General features: G+C 40.8%; 1 long non-coding RNA gene across 1 annotated transcript; it reads left to right on the top strand.

Moving 5' to 3' along the window:
* The first annotated feature begins 235 nt into the window (after positions 1-235).
* Positions 236-14,573, top strand: LOC137501196 (uncharacterized). Its single transcript, XR_011018400.1, has 3 exons — positions 236-333; positions 5,354-5,429; positions 14,342-14,573. It is a non-coding gene; the product is annotated as an uncharacterized lncRNA (long non-coding RNA).
* Positions 14,574-16,442: the final 1,869 nt, after the last annotated feature.

The following is a 16,442-nucleotide window of genomic DNA, read 5'->3' as shown; positions in this document are numbered from 1 at the left end:
CCTAACTATGGTATTTCGTACGTATCATGATTTATTTTATGGGAGACGTTTCTTCGAAGTACATAATTTTACAATACAACATGTTTGAAATTCTCATTATGCCTTTTATTACCCACCACTCTGGCGGTGTAACTTCTAAATAAGCGTAAATTTAGAAATGTAATTGTATGATCTGGTATTTTGGAAATTATAATGTTTTTGAATTCCTTTTTTAGATCAATGTCACTGGTGAACTGAATGAACTCAGATTCAAGGAAATGATGAGGATGTGGTATTTCGGGGAAAAGAAAGCTGCCGAGGATGCAGAGACTCTAATGAAGTGTGCATCCCGAGGTAAGATTGTTAAGGCAGTCTTATGGCGATAATAATATAGTGAATACACTGAGTGGCCAAAAGTCGCGAGAAGGGGTTTCCTAATAGAAATCGTGCCGTGTATGGCCCCTGAGGTGGTTGCGGCTAGCTGCGGCGTAGCTGAGCAGTCTGTTGCAGACACCAGTGTCGTGGAGATGGAAACACGTCGAGAGTCAACCGATAATGAACTTGGGATGATCGTCGGTGCACGGCGCAGGAGTCATAGCTTTACGGTGATTACACGCGAATTCGGGTTTCCGAGGTCAACAGTGTTAAGGGTGGATCTTCAATATCGCAGAGAGAATGTTAATACCCGCGTAAACCGCCGCACGGGAAGACTACAGGTGTTTAACGAACGGACATCGCATTGCCTCCGCAAAACCATACTGGGTGCTCGGCGAGCTACTGTGAGTCAGATCACCGCCCAATAGAACGTTGGGAGTCAGGAACGCCATTGCAAGGAGGCAACTGCACCGCATAAGCATCACCAGCCGACGATCAACTCGTGTCCCTTTGTTGACACCTCGGCACAGAGCTCAACGACGTGCATGGACCCGCGAACATCTGCTATAGACCATGGAACAGTGGAGGCGTGTGGTATGGTCCGATGAATCCCAGTTCCAGTTGTATCGAGCTGATGGGCGCTTGAGAGTATGGCGCATGCCCCATGAAGCTATGGATCCTGCGTGTCAAGAAGATTGTGTCCAGGCGGGAGGTGGCTCAGTTCTGGTCTGGGCGGCATTCTCATGGTCGCAATTAGGCCCCGTTTTCCGGCTGCAGGGAACTTTGACAGGTGCACGTTATGTGGACATTCTTTCAGATCATCTGCATCCCTTTCTGGCCCTAGTGTTCACTAATGGAGATGCCATGTTTGAACAGGACAATACGCCACGTCACCGTTCTGCGATGGCACGTAGGTGGTTGGAGGAACACTCCAGTGAAGTTACGACCATGGATTGGTCCTCCAGATCCCTCGATCTTAATCCAATCGAACATTTATGGGATGCTGTCGATGCTGCTGTAGGCTCCATGAACCCCGAACCAACTACACAAGACCAATTGTTGGTAGCAGTGCAAGATGCGTGGGTCCAGATCCCTCCAGAACGATTCCAACACCTTGTGCAGTCGATGCGTCGCCGTATTGCTGCCGTTCTGAGGGCTCGCGTAGTAACAACTCGTTATTAACATCATATTCAGTGTCTTCCCATGACCTTTGGCCACTCGGTGTAAAGGGTCTGGGGGAAGGAAATTGAAAGGTTATGAACTTTGTCCCAAGTTCTGGTTAGATGATATTCCTATTTTAATTATGAACGACTAATTTCTTCCCGAAAAAATATAAATATAATGTAATAATGTAATAATAATAATTTACAATTGAAGAACGGAGGAGGAAGGTAGAGATGGCATTCAGACTATGTCGGAACACTTAAAAATCGAAATCACTCTTCTATCCGATCAAATTAAGGCATTGCGGTACTGAATGCCAGCAAGGTACTCTCAGACGTGGAAAAGAAAGAAAGTTCCTTAGAAAGATTCTTGGACCAGGAAACGAAGAGATGAATCTAATTTCTGCTTAAGACCAAACCAAGAACTATATCAAAGATTTGCAAATATCACTACCACAATGAAGAAAAGGAGATTACCTTTCTATGGGGCATACTGAGAGGATAGGGTTGCCAACATGATTTTCACTATCCAGAAAACAGGAAAATGCAAGGCCATTGGGTGGAAGAAGTCGATCAGATCTAGAAAAGTGTCGAATAAGGGCAGAAGACGTACGAAACAGAGAAATATTCAGAAGAAAGATTGCGGAGGTGAAGGATCTGTCCGTCTAGAAAGCGAGTAAGAACAGATTATTCTCGACAGAAGAAAGAGCAAACCAGAATGTGTGTGTCTGTCTGTCCGTCCGTTCCTTATACTAATCCATACCGTTCCACCAATCTGAACCAAATTTTGAATACTTATATTTTAGGACCCTTCGGGTAACCTCTTCTAAAATCAGCTATCTCCATTTCCTAGATTTAGGTCCTTTGGTACATTAACGTAGGCTAACATTGGCGAAATATGGAATTTGTGGTACAAGGATGAGACGAAGCTCATTTTAAGCCTAACGACGCGAAGAACAGAACTCGGCCCTAAAACTAACCGTTATTGAGATATTGGCAACACACTATCCCCGCTCTAGGAATCGTATGAAGAAAAGACCGGCCGTATCCATGGCAACGTCAGCTCAAGTATTTTACAGTTGAATACAGGCCTGGTGCTCGAAATAGGCACATGAGTGAATGTAGTCTTGGTCTAGGAGATATTCTGCTTCATATATGAGCTCCTATCTGGATAAAAGCACTGTGGGGTAAGCCACCCTTAGGGATTGGAGGTGGGGTGGGGGTAAAATAATATCGAATACATTGTTTTCAGGGTCGATGTGATGAACAGTGACACTACGCATGTCGTTTAAGTCCAAGTTCAGCCCCCATCGGCATGAAGGGTGAGAAGGGGTGAAAAAGTCCAAAATGGACCAGATTATGGACGTATCTGTGAATGTTTCAGGAAAATAGTCAATCAAACTTGGTACATCTGGAAAAACGACTGTGGGGGACGGGGGTGGGGACAAGAAACTCCTAGGACCCCTGAGGGAGGGGTAGAAATATATATCAGTTACTGAAAAGTTCGATGTTAGTGTCCAATTCATAGACTCCGGGGTCACCGAAATGAACTGTGGCAATGTGGATGCTGCTTAAGTCATAGTTCAGCCCAAGTCAGAATGAGGTCGAGAAGGGGGGAGGAACAAATGCCCAAAATGACCGAGATTATGAATGTATGTGTGTACGTTTCAGTATACCTCTTAATCGAACTTGGTACAGATATGACTTACTATCTGCAAGAAAAAGTACTGTAGGGGTCCCTTGCGGTCGGGTGAGGAGATGGCGGTGACATGTCAAAATATTCGAAAACGTTCAATATTAGTGTTGAATCCGTAGGTTTCTGGATTGCTGAGAAGAATAGTGATTTTCCGCATATCGTTTAATACCAAGACATGGGGGGTGAGAAGGGGTGAAAAAGAAAATGTCCAAAATAACAGAGTTTACGTATGTATGTGTGTATGTTCCATCATAGCTCTAAAGGAAACTTGGCGCGTATATGACTTACTATCTGGAAAAATACTGTGGGGGTAAGACACCCCTAGGAGAGGGGCTCACATGTAAACATAATCGGAAACGACCGATATTCGTGTCGAATACATAGTTTACGGGGTCGCTGAGATGAATTGCGGCATTCTGGATGCCGTTCAATTCCAAGTTCAGCTTGGGAATTCAGAAGGGGTAGAAAAGAAACGTCCAAATTGACCGAAAGGAGTGTTGATTCCATAGTTTTAGGGGTCCCTAGCCTGATTGGTGACAGTCCTATTGATAGCTGGAATCGTGTAGGTCTCCATCATATCTACAGCGCGACGCGTAAATACATACAGTTATAATTTACTTGTATTATTTGTTTGAAAGGATGAACTACTACCCAGAGAATCTGGGGGGGGGGGGTAATAAATCCCTAGTATCCCTTGCGGTGGGGTGAGAAGGTCAAAATAACAGAAAACGTCCAATATTAGTGTCGAATCCGTAGTTTTCTGGGTTGCTGAGAAGAATAATGATATTCCACATATCGTTTAAGTCTAAGACAGCCCCCATCCGGGAAGAAATTCTACTTTGTTGACCTTTAGATCAGGGCCCCTCAGGGTGCATGCCCCTGGTGCATGCACTGTGCACGGTGCAAAAGACGACTTCGCTTGGTTGACCAGAGTGCAGATCCCCACTCCTCGATTTGGAGCAATAGCGCTGTCTCTCTCTTTCCCCACGCCTGTCTCGCTCGCTCCCCCTGTCTCCCTCTTCCTCACTTGCTCCGAAGTGCTCCAAATCCGAGCCGAGTTGAGCCGAGCTTAGTCGAGTAGCCCAGAGACGGAGCGTTGGTCCGAGCCGAGCCGAGCGGGACCGATGCACTGTGCACAGGAACTCTGCATGGCTGTTTGCACGCGTGAGATTTTGGGCGTTTGAGAGGCCCTGCTTTAGATTGTGTAATTTAATATTGTGTCATTTCTGTGCTATATTTGAATTGTCTACAGTAATGCATTATTCATAGTCTAATGGCGATTGGCTGGAATAAAGGTTTCGTTCATAAGGAAACACTTTAACGCGAAACGAAATAATCACAAATTAGAACTTAAAATTACACACATAACAAAGTTTCGAAATGTACTATCAATCAACGTCACAATAAAGAAATCTACAAAAAATCACTTCAAACAGGTAACACAAATTCTAAAATTAAACATTAATAACAAAATACCCCAGCAGAGCCGGGGACTACAGCTAGTCGCTTATAAGCGTGGAACATACTTAGTATAAAGGCAAATGAGTTTTATTTAACTTACTCTCAAGTGAAAGTTGCTAATACTGGAATATATTTAATTTAGGTATGTAGGCTACTTTGAGAGTAGACCCTCCCAGTGGCGAGATTTTCTTGTATAATGCTGTGTGATTGTCTCTTTAGAATATATTCTGCCTTCATTTGTTACATACTGTAGTCTATATTATATTGTTGAAATATTTCCTCATGTTTGTTATATACAGACCTCGGATTTTTAGGTGGTAATAGGCTAGAATGCAAAGCAATTTGGTTTGTAGGAGGTGTGATGCAACCCGTTGTACCACAATGTAGGAAGAGTAGCATAAATTCAAGGAGTTCTCTAGGCTGTATTCCTAATATCTATGCAAATCTCACAGCATAACCGTTGTACAGTGTAGGGTATACTTGTTACTGGCTTAAGTAAGTTTGCATTCTAACCTACCAGTACCTAATAATCCGGACTCTAGTTATATAAGACAATATTTTTAAAGTGACTCAGGTAATAGGATCAAATATCTCTCCAATTGTTTATCATAATATTTACATAATAATAAACACATTTGAAAATTCATGCACTTATATGTCATTGTTCACTTTTTTACAGTTAAAGATGTGGAAGGTTGTCAAAAGGGCGTTGTGATAAACACCTGTTTGTTCATCGATGACAACTAGTTCTTGAGGTAAGTGTTGCCTTGTAGGCCTGTGCTGAATTCATTGATTACTCCTGGTTCAGTTTTAACACTCAGCACTCGCATACTTTACGAATTTGTTGCGACATCACGTATTTCTCGTTGTGCTCGTAGACGGAACGTATCTGACGTATCTTAATTCTAAAAATAGTGCGCGGTTAACGTCACCATTCAAGCTTTTACCTACACTTGGTAAATATCACATCTACAGGCTGTATGAGAAATATACGATCAAAAACAACATACTCTTCGTGTTAACAACGATTCTGCAATCGGATTGGTTGGAAAATATGTTTCTTTTTGAGGAAAATTAGGTGACATTGCTACTTTCGGGCATGCGATTCAAATTGACGTAGGTAAGGGTTATTCTGCGCGAAGGCAGGTCCGAACCTCCGCAGAGGTGTTCCTGAGCCGGAGTTTACGTGCGGTAGGGTGGCCAGTTCCTTTCCCTTACCCCCAACCAACAGCGCGTGGGAACCCATCCAACTCCTGACCACGCCCAATGTTGCATAACTTCGGAGATCTCACGGGATCCGGTGTTTCAACACGGCTACGGCCGAATTGAAGGACTTGCCGTATTTACTATGCCAGAGAGCTAGCTGCTGCCTGTTGCTGTGCGTCAGGGGAGGAAAGGGAGGGGACTTGGGAAGTTGGAGACAGAGGTAATGCTCGGTTAAAATGCTCAAGTTTCTCGTTCGTTTCACATAGTCGCTTCCCAGCTCCAGTAGGCACTGAACGGTTTGTTTTGCAGAAATTGGCTACCATGTGAAACCCGTAGAAAGACAAGATGAACTTGTACCAAGAATACAGGCAGTTTTCCAGGTCGTTCACAACACACCAGGCATCCTGAACAGAGTCCAAAGGTCACTGCTACACCGCTGTGACTGTGCATCGAAGTAGGAGGGGTGATATAGAACATCTATTGCAATCAAAACATTGGGCGTATTGTTTCCTTCGTTCAGTATTTCATTCCATTTACAATGTCGTGAATGACGGAATACACAATGGTGGGATGACAGCTTTGCATCTTCAAGCATGTCAAATAATAATAATAATCATCATCATCATCATCATCTGTTTACCCTCCAGGTTCGGTTTTCCCTCGGACTTAGCGAGGGATCCCACCTCTACCGCCTCAAGGGCAGTGTCCTGGAGCGTCAGACTCTTGGTCGGGGGATACAACTGGGGAGTATGACCAGTACCTCGCCCAGGCGGCCTCACCTGCTATGCTGAACAGGGGCCTTGTGGAGGGATGGGAAGATTGGAAGGGATAGGCAAGGAAGAGGGAAGGAAGCGGCCGTGGCCTTAAGTTAGGTTCCATCCCGGCATTCGCCTGGAGGAGAAGTGAGAAACCACGGAAAACCACTTCGAGGATGGCTGAGGTGGGAATCGAACCCATCTCTAATCAGTTGACCTCCCGAGGCTGAGGGGACCCCGTTCCAGCCCTCGAACCACTTTTCAAATTTCGTGGCAGAGCCGGGAATCGAACCCGGGCCTCCGGGGGTGGCAGCTAATCACGCTAACCACTACACCACAGAGGCGGACGAATGTCAAATAATAAAGAACGTTACTGCGACCAACAGACGAGAGAAGAAACGATCTGGTGTAATCCTTGACTGACAAGTGTGTCTTAATTACAGTGTGTTCTTGTACTGCGTGTGCAGTTACGGCTGTTTAATAAACGAACTGCGGATATTGCCTGTAAAAGACAAGGACAATCCTCGGTGAGTCGAACGAGGAAACTTGTGCATACGCGTGAAGCATTACCTCTGTCTCCGTTATACACCCCACTTCCCCTCCCTCTCCTTCTCTTCCCTGAAGCACAACAGCGGCTTGTGCTCTGGCATAGCAAATACCGGGAGTTCGTCCATTTGAATCGCGCGCCCGAAAAGAAAAATATAACCTCATTTTCTCGAGATAAAAAAAGAAAATTCTCCTCTAATCCGATTGCACCATTATTTTAACAGAACACAAAGATCATCCCTGATTTTTTTTTTTTTTTTGTCGGTATAGTTCTGATACTCCCTGTATAAAGTAAATTACCACAACGCTACTGTTTACGATCCCAAGTCAACAATGGAAAAACTGAATGGATTACGCTCGTTTATCTGTCCATCCATCCTCTGCTCTCCCTGTTCAGAATACGTCGATGCGAAGTAGGAGGCAAAATTCCTCTCTTTCAGATGATGATGTACTAATAAGGAACTCTCTGAAATAAATATTACAACTACAGCTGGTATTCCAGATGGAAGGTTACGTTCTCCGAAGGAATACACATGACTAGTTAAAAAGAAGGAATATTCTGAATGAAATTCATTGTGTTAATGCTGAATAGTTTTCTTCTGGTTGTATTATTTCCATTGTGGCCGTACAAACATATAAAATAAATAAAATGGACGCCAGGAATATCAGCTGCTCAGTATTGAATTTATTGGATCTCAGTTCGTGTCCAATGATTTGGGAATCCAGTCCCTTGGGAGGCCTTATCTCATCCACACCCGAAAACGTGCTTTTAAGAATATACAAACTAGTTACTTCGTAAGTAGAAGCAATGGAAGTATCCAGTTTACAGTTTATACAAGAACGCATTAAATAGAATACACTATTTTTTATGAAGCTTATGCTGTAGAGCGTAAGAGTCCCTCAGTCACCTTGTATATACTTTTCTAACCTGACCGAGGCGACGCTTCTTTGGTAATGTCTTTCTTCCACTAGCCTTCAGCCTCTCTACATATTCCTCCCACTCCAGGCTTGGGTGTCCTTTTCCTCGTCTACCCTTTGGTTGTGTCTTCATCACTGCCCTTTGTTTCCTCCTTAGGTCTCAGCATGGTCCACCTGTCTAGGACAGGTGTTATGTGATGTACCGATACCGGTGCCCCCATTGGGGCTCCTCTGTCGGTCTGTAATGGTAGTGATCTGTTGTGTGATTTAGTCTTAAATATTCCTGTATAGGTAATTTATATACGGTATGTGTATTACGTGCTTGGTCACCCATCCAGTGGGTGACCACGCTTAATGTTGCTTAACTGTAGTGCATATATGTGTGCGTGTGTTTGGTATAATTAAGTTGTTTGTGGTGTTGTGGTCACCCATCCAGTGGGTGACCACTCCTAATATTGCTTAACTGTCTGTGTGTAGTGTATCAGTGTGTGAGTAGTGTTTTATAAATTTGTCAGGTGCCTAAGGCAACGTACTCATTCAGTGACATGGCTAGCACAACGTGCTTTGTATACGATGTGGCTCACCCTGTTAGAAATCAGGGTTTGCCTAGCTTGGTGTTGCGTTCGAAGATTTGCTACGCTGCACCGTATTTAGGTTCGCGGCTTGTTATTTTGAGTATATTAAAATAGTAAGCAATTGCGGGGGTTAAGTAAAAAATCAGCACTTAGGTTTTAAATTTGGAAACCAGCATCTGTTATGTGCAGTTGTTGGCACACCGCCTCGGCTGTACCCGAGTTCCAGTGCTTTTAGGAAGTGAGGACTTAATCTTGGTGTCTGGGAGCTAATTGATGATTAGCTGTCTGGAGGGCAAGTTGGAGTGTTGGGGCTGGTTTTGGGCCAAAAGTAGATTTAGTAGGAGAAGTTTAAGCAGAGTTGATATGTTTTGGTTAGACTTTGTTTCCTCATTTCTCCCATCTTCCATATCTTCTTGACTGTCCCAATTGCTAAGTTTTGTAAGTGACGGAGAGGGAGGAGGCAGAACCTAGTTCCAGTTGGTAATACCTTTGTTATCGGCCCATTTCCTGGGTATGGGCGATGACTTGAGCAGAAGTGAAGACGGCAAAGAAGGACTTCGGTATGGTGAAGGAGGCAACCATTGTGTTCAGGTCAATTAGAACAGCGCCTGCTGCCTTGTACGATGAGGAGGCTAGGGGAGAAGAGTACATCAGAAAACTGGTAGGCCGCTAGGCTGAGGAGGTAGCCCTTCCAACCAGCTAGCTCGATAGGGATAATAATAACCCACTTGAGCTAGATGATATTAATTAATATGCCACTAGAATACTTGTGGACTGATAACAACATTTACAAAATATTTACAGTGAATAAATTTAGTTCTATTAATGTAGCCTGATTTTTCGAACACTAACCGAACATCTCCTTTTGAGCTCTTGAAGATGATATTTCGAGTTCTACTAGAACAATAGCTGACAGGGTGTTCATCACACATAATTATTTAGCACGCAAACTTGCAAATGAGCCAATTTAGTGCCTGTAACAAAATACAAAAGAATTTTAATGAACTAAAGTTGGACTTTAAAGTACTTCCACCTACTTCATATAAGTCAAGAACTTGGCGGTCTCACCACAGATATCTAGGTGGAATACTTATTATGGTATTTTTTCAGGAAAGGCAATAGCTTAGCTTAAAGCATTATAATCTAATCAAAGAAATCCTTTAACTTCTAATCGTTAAAGAAGGGCCAATGAAGCTTCCCACACAAGGCGTGATTTGCGCCGAGCAGAGTCGCGTCAGCTTTTTGGTGGTGTTGATTATTGTTTCAAAAGGAAGTACACCAGAGCAACCATCCTCTCTTAGCACTAATCAGAAGGAATAAATGAAAGATCCTTCGAAGAAGGCGAAGAGGCAGGGAGTGAGTGAAAATGTCAGATTCCCTAGGCCTCGCAAAGTACCTTGGGCGTCGGAAAAGAACAAGAGTTGACCATGGGAGGTTGGATAGCAAAGATGAAAGTGAGGAATTGACACAAGCAATTGGAGGGAATGCCAGGCTCAGCTAAGGGAGAAGTGGTCCCCAGCCCACGCTCCCAAGATGAAATCCCCTTATGGTCCTCTTTCAGTTACCTCTTACGATAGGTAGGGGATATCGTGAATGTATTTTGTCGCCCTCAAAATACGATCAATTATTGCACCTGCTACATCTTCCTCAAAGCATTTGCAGGTCCATATTTAATCCCTCCCTGTGTCATCAGGGGTTGCGCATATGTTCTAAGAGAACCATCGCATTTTATCTTTAATCTAGCACTTAAAACTAATACGTTACCTGCTACTTGATAAAAATTCAGGGTATTTACAATATTTAAACGTGGTAACCGGTTACTAGTTAATAACTTTCGTCCTGTTGCAATATTATCTTCACTAAAAAATGACTCGAGTTCATATTATGCAAATATATAGTTTTCATGTAAAACCAGAGTTTGTCAGAATGTCGGCACAGCTTCATGCCCCGAGGTCAACAATTACCAACTTGGTAAATTATTCACAAGATATTTCTAAGATCTTGGATGAGGGCATTCAGACGGATGTAATATACACAGATCTTAAAAATGTATTTGACAAAGTACATCGTGACCAGTTCCTAAGTAAATTAAATTCGAAATATTTTTCTAAGCCACGATTCACTTTTTCAGTTCATACTTAAAAAGAAAACAGACCACAGTACGTCACGTTTTGAAGAAATGCAGTACATCTAAAGAATTATCTTATTTCTCAGGAATTCCACAAAATTCAAATCTGTGACCAATTCTGTTTTTTACTTTTCATTGATGATCTCCCAAACTCTGTAAGACATTCCAAATGCTTGCTTTATACAGATGATCCGAAGTTATTATTTTTTACAAGTTGCTTTACGTCGCACAGGCACAGATAGGTCTTACGAAGACGATGGTATAGAAAAGAGCTAGGAGTGGGAAGGAAGCGACCGTGGCTTTAATTAAGGTACAGCCTCAGCATTTTCCTGGTGTGAAAATAGGAAACTGTAGAAAATCATTTTCAGGGCTGCCGACAGTGGGGTTCAAACCCACTATCTCCCGACTGCAAGTTTACAGCTGCGTGGCTCTTACCGCACGACCAATTTGCTTAGTTTTGTTATACAGGCTTATTTCTACGACAGAGGATTGCCATCTTCTACAGGGCGATATAGGTAACATCTGCAATTGGATCATTAAGAACAAATTAAAATTCAATATATTCTAAGGGCGTAACCCTTTGTTTTTCACTTACTCGATGTTAGGAGAGAACTTGAGTAAAATCATAGAATACAATGAGCCTGGTATTTTATTCGATGCCAGGTAAACATTCCGAAATCCTATTGAAAGAACTAGCAAACACTGCTGATAAAATGCTAGAATTTGTCATGCGTAGTGTAAAACCATTTAATGAAATAACAATGATTACACTCTACAATACGTTAGTACACTCTAGACTTGAATACGCTACTGTTATATGGAACCCACGTAACATTAAAGGTATCGAAATAATAGAAAGAGTCCAGAAACGTTTCCTGAAATGTGGAAATATAGTGAATTTCCTTTGAATGTCCGACTCATTAGGTGAATGGCCAGCGTTGAGGCCTTCGGTTCAGAGAGTTCCGGGTTCAATTCCCGGCCGGGTTGGGGATTTTAATCGCCTCTGATTAAGTCTTCTGGCTCGGGGCTGAGTGTTTGTGTTTATCCGACACTTTTCTCTTCATATTAACACAACACACTACACTACCAACCACCACAGAAACACGCAATAGTGATTACATCCCTCCATATAGGATTGACGTCAGGAAGGGCATCCGGCCGTAAAACAGGGCCAAATCCTCATGTATGACACAGTTCGCAACCGCGACCCCACAGGTGTGGAAAAGCGGTAGGAAAAGAAGAATAAGAATAAGAAGAAGTGAATTTCCTCTGAATGTGAACTATGAGTGTCTTTCCACAGATACCCATTTCAAAGCTGTAGAGATTTATGTGATATGTTCGAAGTTGTAAGTAGAATCCTGGATAATTCTTATATTCTTGTATTATTGAAATGCAATACCCCACAGGCGAAAACACGAGTTTCATTTGCGTTCTAGTCTAAAAATATGAAAACAGTCAGTCACAATAACTCACCATTTCACAGAATATGCCATAAGTATAACAGAATGGCCGTGAACAATATAAAGCTAGATTCGGCTGCAACAAGCAAAATCTTCTCCATCAGCTCAGGATCATGATTTAGGCACTAGTAATTAAATTAGTAATCATTATTACACGAAGTTGTCACAATTATGTTCTTTTCTTCATATGCCATTACAATTAACCCAATGTCATAACTATGATCATCATTATGAATATAATGAATTAGTATATGTACTGTTATATTTTGCATTTGTGAACTATACTGTAAGTGGAGACTGGTCATCTACTGTATGTTTTCCATTAACATTAAATAAATAAATAAATAAATAAATAAATAAATAAATAAATAAATAAATAAATACATAAACATGAAAACTGAAAATACACCTGTTTTGAGTTATGTGAAATCGCGATGAAGTCCATTTTCTCAGAATAGAAGATATTAGGCCATTCAAACTACATTTCACTCGTTATTTCTGACACTAACAAGCTATTAACAAAAGGGGTACCCTTACTCAACCGTCCTGTCCTAGTCTCTTACTACATACCAGACCACTGAACATCGCCATCGTGTATGTATAATAACCGAGAAAGTAAAACAACTTCCCGTTCCTTCTTCAACGTGATTATCTATTTCTGGAATGTAACGATTATTAGAAAGTAGCGATTATCGGAATGTAACGATTACTAGAATGTAACAATTACTAAAATGTAACAATTACTGGAATGTAGCGGTTAATAGAATGTAACAATACTGAAATGTAGCGATTAATAGAATGTAACGATTACTAGAATGTAACAATTACAGGAATGTAGCGATTAATAGAATGTAACGATTACTGGAATGAAACGATTACTAGAATGTAACAATTACTAAAATGTAACAATTACTGGAATGTAGCGATTAATAGAATGTAACAATTACTGAAATGTAGCGATTAATAGAATGTAACGATTACTAGAATGTAACAATTACAGGAATGTAGCGATTAATAGAATGTAACGATTACTGGAATGAAACGATTACTAGAATGTAACAATTACTAAAATGTAACAATTACTGGAATGTAGCGATTAATAGAATGTAACAATTACTGAAATGTAGCGATTAATAGAATGTAACGATTACTAGAATGTAACAATTACTGGAATGTAGCGATTAATAGAATGTAACGATTACTAGAATGTAACAATTACTGGAATGTAGCGATTAATAGAATGTAACGATTCAAATTTTATTTCAAGACGTAAATGACTGGTAAAAATTACACTTTGTAGAAAGTAACACGTAACACGTAAAAACTACCGAAAAATGTATTTATTACAAATAATTCGATAACTTTTATTCAATTACTTCCCAACTCTGGTCAAATTCTGACCTGCAGGCCTTCGGGCTGAGCAGCAGTCGTTTGGAAGGCCAAGGCCCATCGGGGCTGCAGCGCCATAGAAGGCGGTGCTAGCTATTATGTTCGTATGGCAGACGTTAATATAAGTTCTAGAATATCATACTGTATTTCAAAAATTATTTCTTTCGTTTATTTTCGGTTCCATTTCACTGTGGTAATAACTCGATCTTCATTTTATGTTTAAAAATGTAAACTTCCTTCCTTATTTTCCTTTATTGCATTAATACAGCTTACCTGTAGCCGTGGCTCACTTGCTCTTCATTCTGTGTGTTTTAATTCAATTCCTAATTTGTACATTGCTTATTATTTTAATTTTAACGGACTCAGTGACTGATAATAAAAATTGCCTTTCATGCGCACTTGAATATGACAAAAACATTTCTTTTTTTTTCAGTATCATTAATTCACACCAGGTAATAGAATCAGAATAATCAGGATTTTATAAAACTCTAAACAGTTTTTATGTAAAATCTCGGGAATAGAACCAACTTTTGGGTCTGCAAAAGCAGACGACCTAACCACCCAAAAGCTGGTTCTATACCCGAGGTTTAAAATATGCGGCCGTAAAAGCCATTTTTGGAGTTTTTATGTAATATGAAGTTCAATTATTAAGGACTATTCAATGTCCTAATTATTTGTCTCTGTTTGCAGGGCAGCTGCAAGAACAGCATCCACTGAATTATGTAGATATCCAACTACAGTCTGTATCAAATGGGGAGCTGTTCCCGTAGCGATCGTTCTTATGAAATAAAAATTGGACTGCATTCAAACAAGAGTGGGCTTGTGAGACTGAAAATTAGATTTTTGGGTTTGGATTGAAGAAGAAGATTAATTTTGTAAATATCCTGTGAGGTAACTTAATAAATCATTGAACTGATTATGTTCCCCTGTACAGTTTATATCATATGTACTCATTGGAATACAATTCAATTAACACTGAAATATGAATTTTATTCTATATTTCTGCAGTGTACAGACCAAGTTCCTTCGGTGACTTAACTGAAGCATTTGGCAGTGAGAAATACGTTAACTGAAATAAGGAAATTAACTGAAATATTATACTATGGTATAATATTAATAACTATTAATACTGAAAATGAAAACCTACAACCTGTTTTCCAGTCTTTGAGCGGGTCAGGGACGTAATGAATGAAACATATATTGGCTATTAGTACGATGGGGTCGCCACTCCCAAAGTGATATATTAATGACTGATAGATGCTATGAAATGAGAATGGAAAGTGTTGCTGGAATGAAAGATGACAGGGAAAACCGGAGTACCCGGAGAAAAACCTGTCCCGCCTCCGCTTTGTCCAGCACAAATCTCACATGTAGTGACCGGGATTAGAACCACGGTATCCATCAGTGAGAGGTCGACGCGCTGCCGTTTGAGTCACGGAAGCTCCCTTAACTATTAATACTATTAATGATTAATAAAGAAATTAAGTTATATTTCTAGTGACAAATTTCAAAACATTGTCAACTCTATATAACAACGAATTTTAAGTTCATCGATATTCCAGTCTGATTTAGTAGTAAATTTTTGTAGCAGGCATTTAGGAATACAGTTCAAATACTTGCAAGAAAAGAAAAAAAACACCAACGTGAATCGTGAACTGGAGCTGTTAGGTAACTCAATTCTACCAAGTTGGATTTATTTTTCTAGTTGTTTAAAATTGCATCAAGCATCGAACATTTTCAGCAACGTAAGAATGGGAACGGCTAGAATGTGGAAGGTAACACCCTTGGACTTTTATGGCACAGCTCCAGTATTTGACTAGTGTGAAAATTAGAAACCATGTAAAATCATCTTCAGACAACAACACAACTCAACTACTACCAGCACTACCAGCACTCAACACTACAACGCTACTGTTGTTTGGGGCGAGCCTGTTTCTGGTGATGAAGTTCTAGTCCAGAATAGGAACATTGTAGTTTCACATTCCAGAAAATCCACGGAGATACCAGGCGAAAAGCACAATAAACTATTATTGTTACACTTTGCTTTACGTTGCACCGACACAGATAGGTCTTATGGCGATGATGGCACAGGAAAGGCCTAGGAGTGGGAAGGAAGCGGCCGTATCGTTAATTGAGGTACAGCCCCAGCATTTTCCAGGGGGTGAAAATGGGAAACCGCGGGAAACCATCTTCAGGATGCAAGGTCACGGCTACGCGCCCCTAACCGCACGGCCAACTCGCCCGGTAAGCACAATAGAAGAAAAGACCATCACACCCTCAGATGGGCCAGGAGGTTTCCAGTCTGTGTCACTCATCCCTTCCATTTTCATACTGAGAATAAATAAAGATTAAAAACTAAACATCTATGAGATTATAATATTAGTCTTAACATTTCAGAAACGTAGCCCATACTAACAAGGAAGAGAACACATAAGAGAAATCAAAGGTATATTTTAATGCTGAGGATGAATTAAGATTAAAACTAAAAATCTAAAATATATGTGGGAGATGATGATATTATCCAATCTTTAATTAATTTGGTGAAAATATTATCTTATATGTCTTAATAAGTGGAAAAGGAGCGGTATTTAAGATTTTTTCTTCTGAGTTTTCATACTATTTTCGTTTATTTCGTATATTTTAAGGTCATTGTGTAATTGAGAGGCAGTGACAATATACGACTTAGTGCAGTTTGCCGTACTACGCTGCAGAGCCTGAAGGATGTTATCTGTAAACCTGTTGTCTCGATCATGCATTGGACTCATATGGACAACGGACATGGTCAAGTATG

This window comes from Anabrus simplex, chromosome 6 (genome assembly GCF_040414725.1).
Source record: "Anabrus simplex isolate iqAnaSimp1 chromosome 6, ASM4041472v1, whole genome shotgun sequence".
Classification (NCBI taxonomy): domain Eukaryota; kingdom Metazoa; phylum Arthropoda; class Insecta; order Orthoptera; family Tettigoniidae; genus Anabrus; species Anabrus simplex.
The sequence above is the reverse complement of the archived record's forward strand: the minus strand, read 5'-3'. Positions and strand labels throughout refer to the sequence as shown.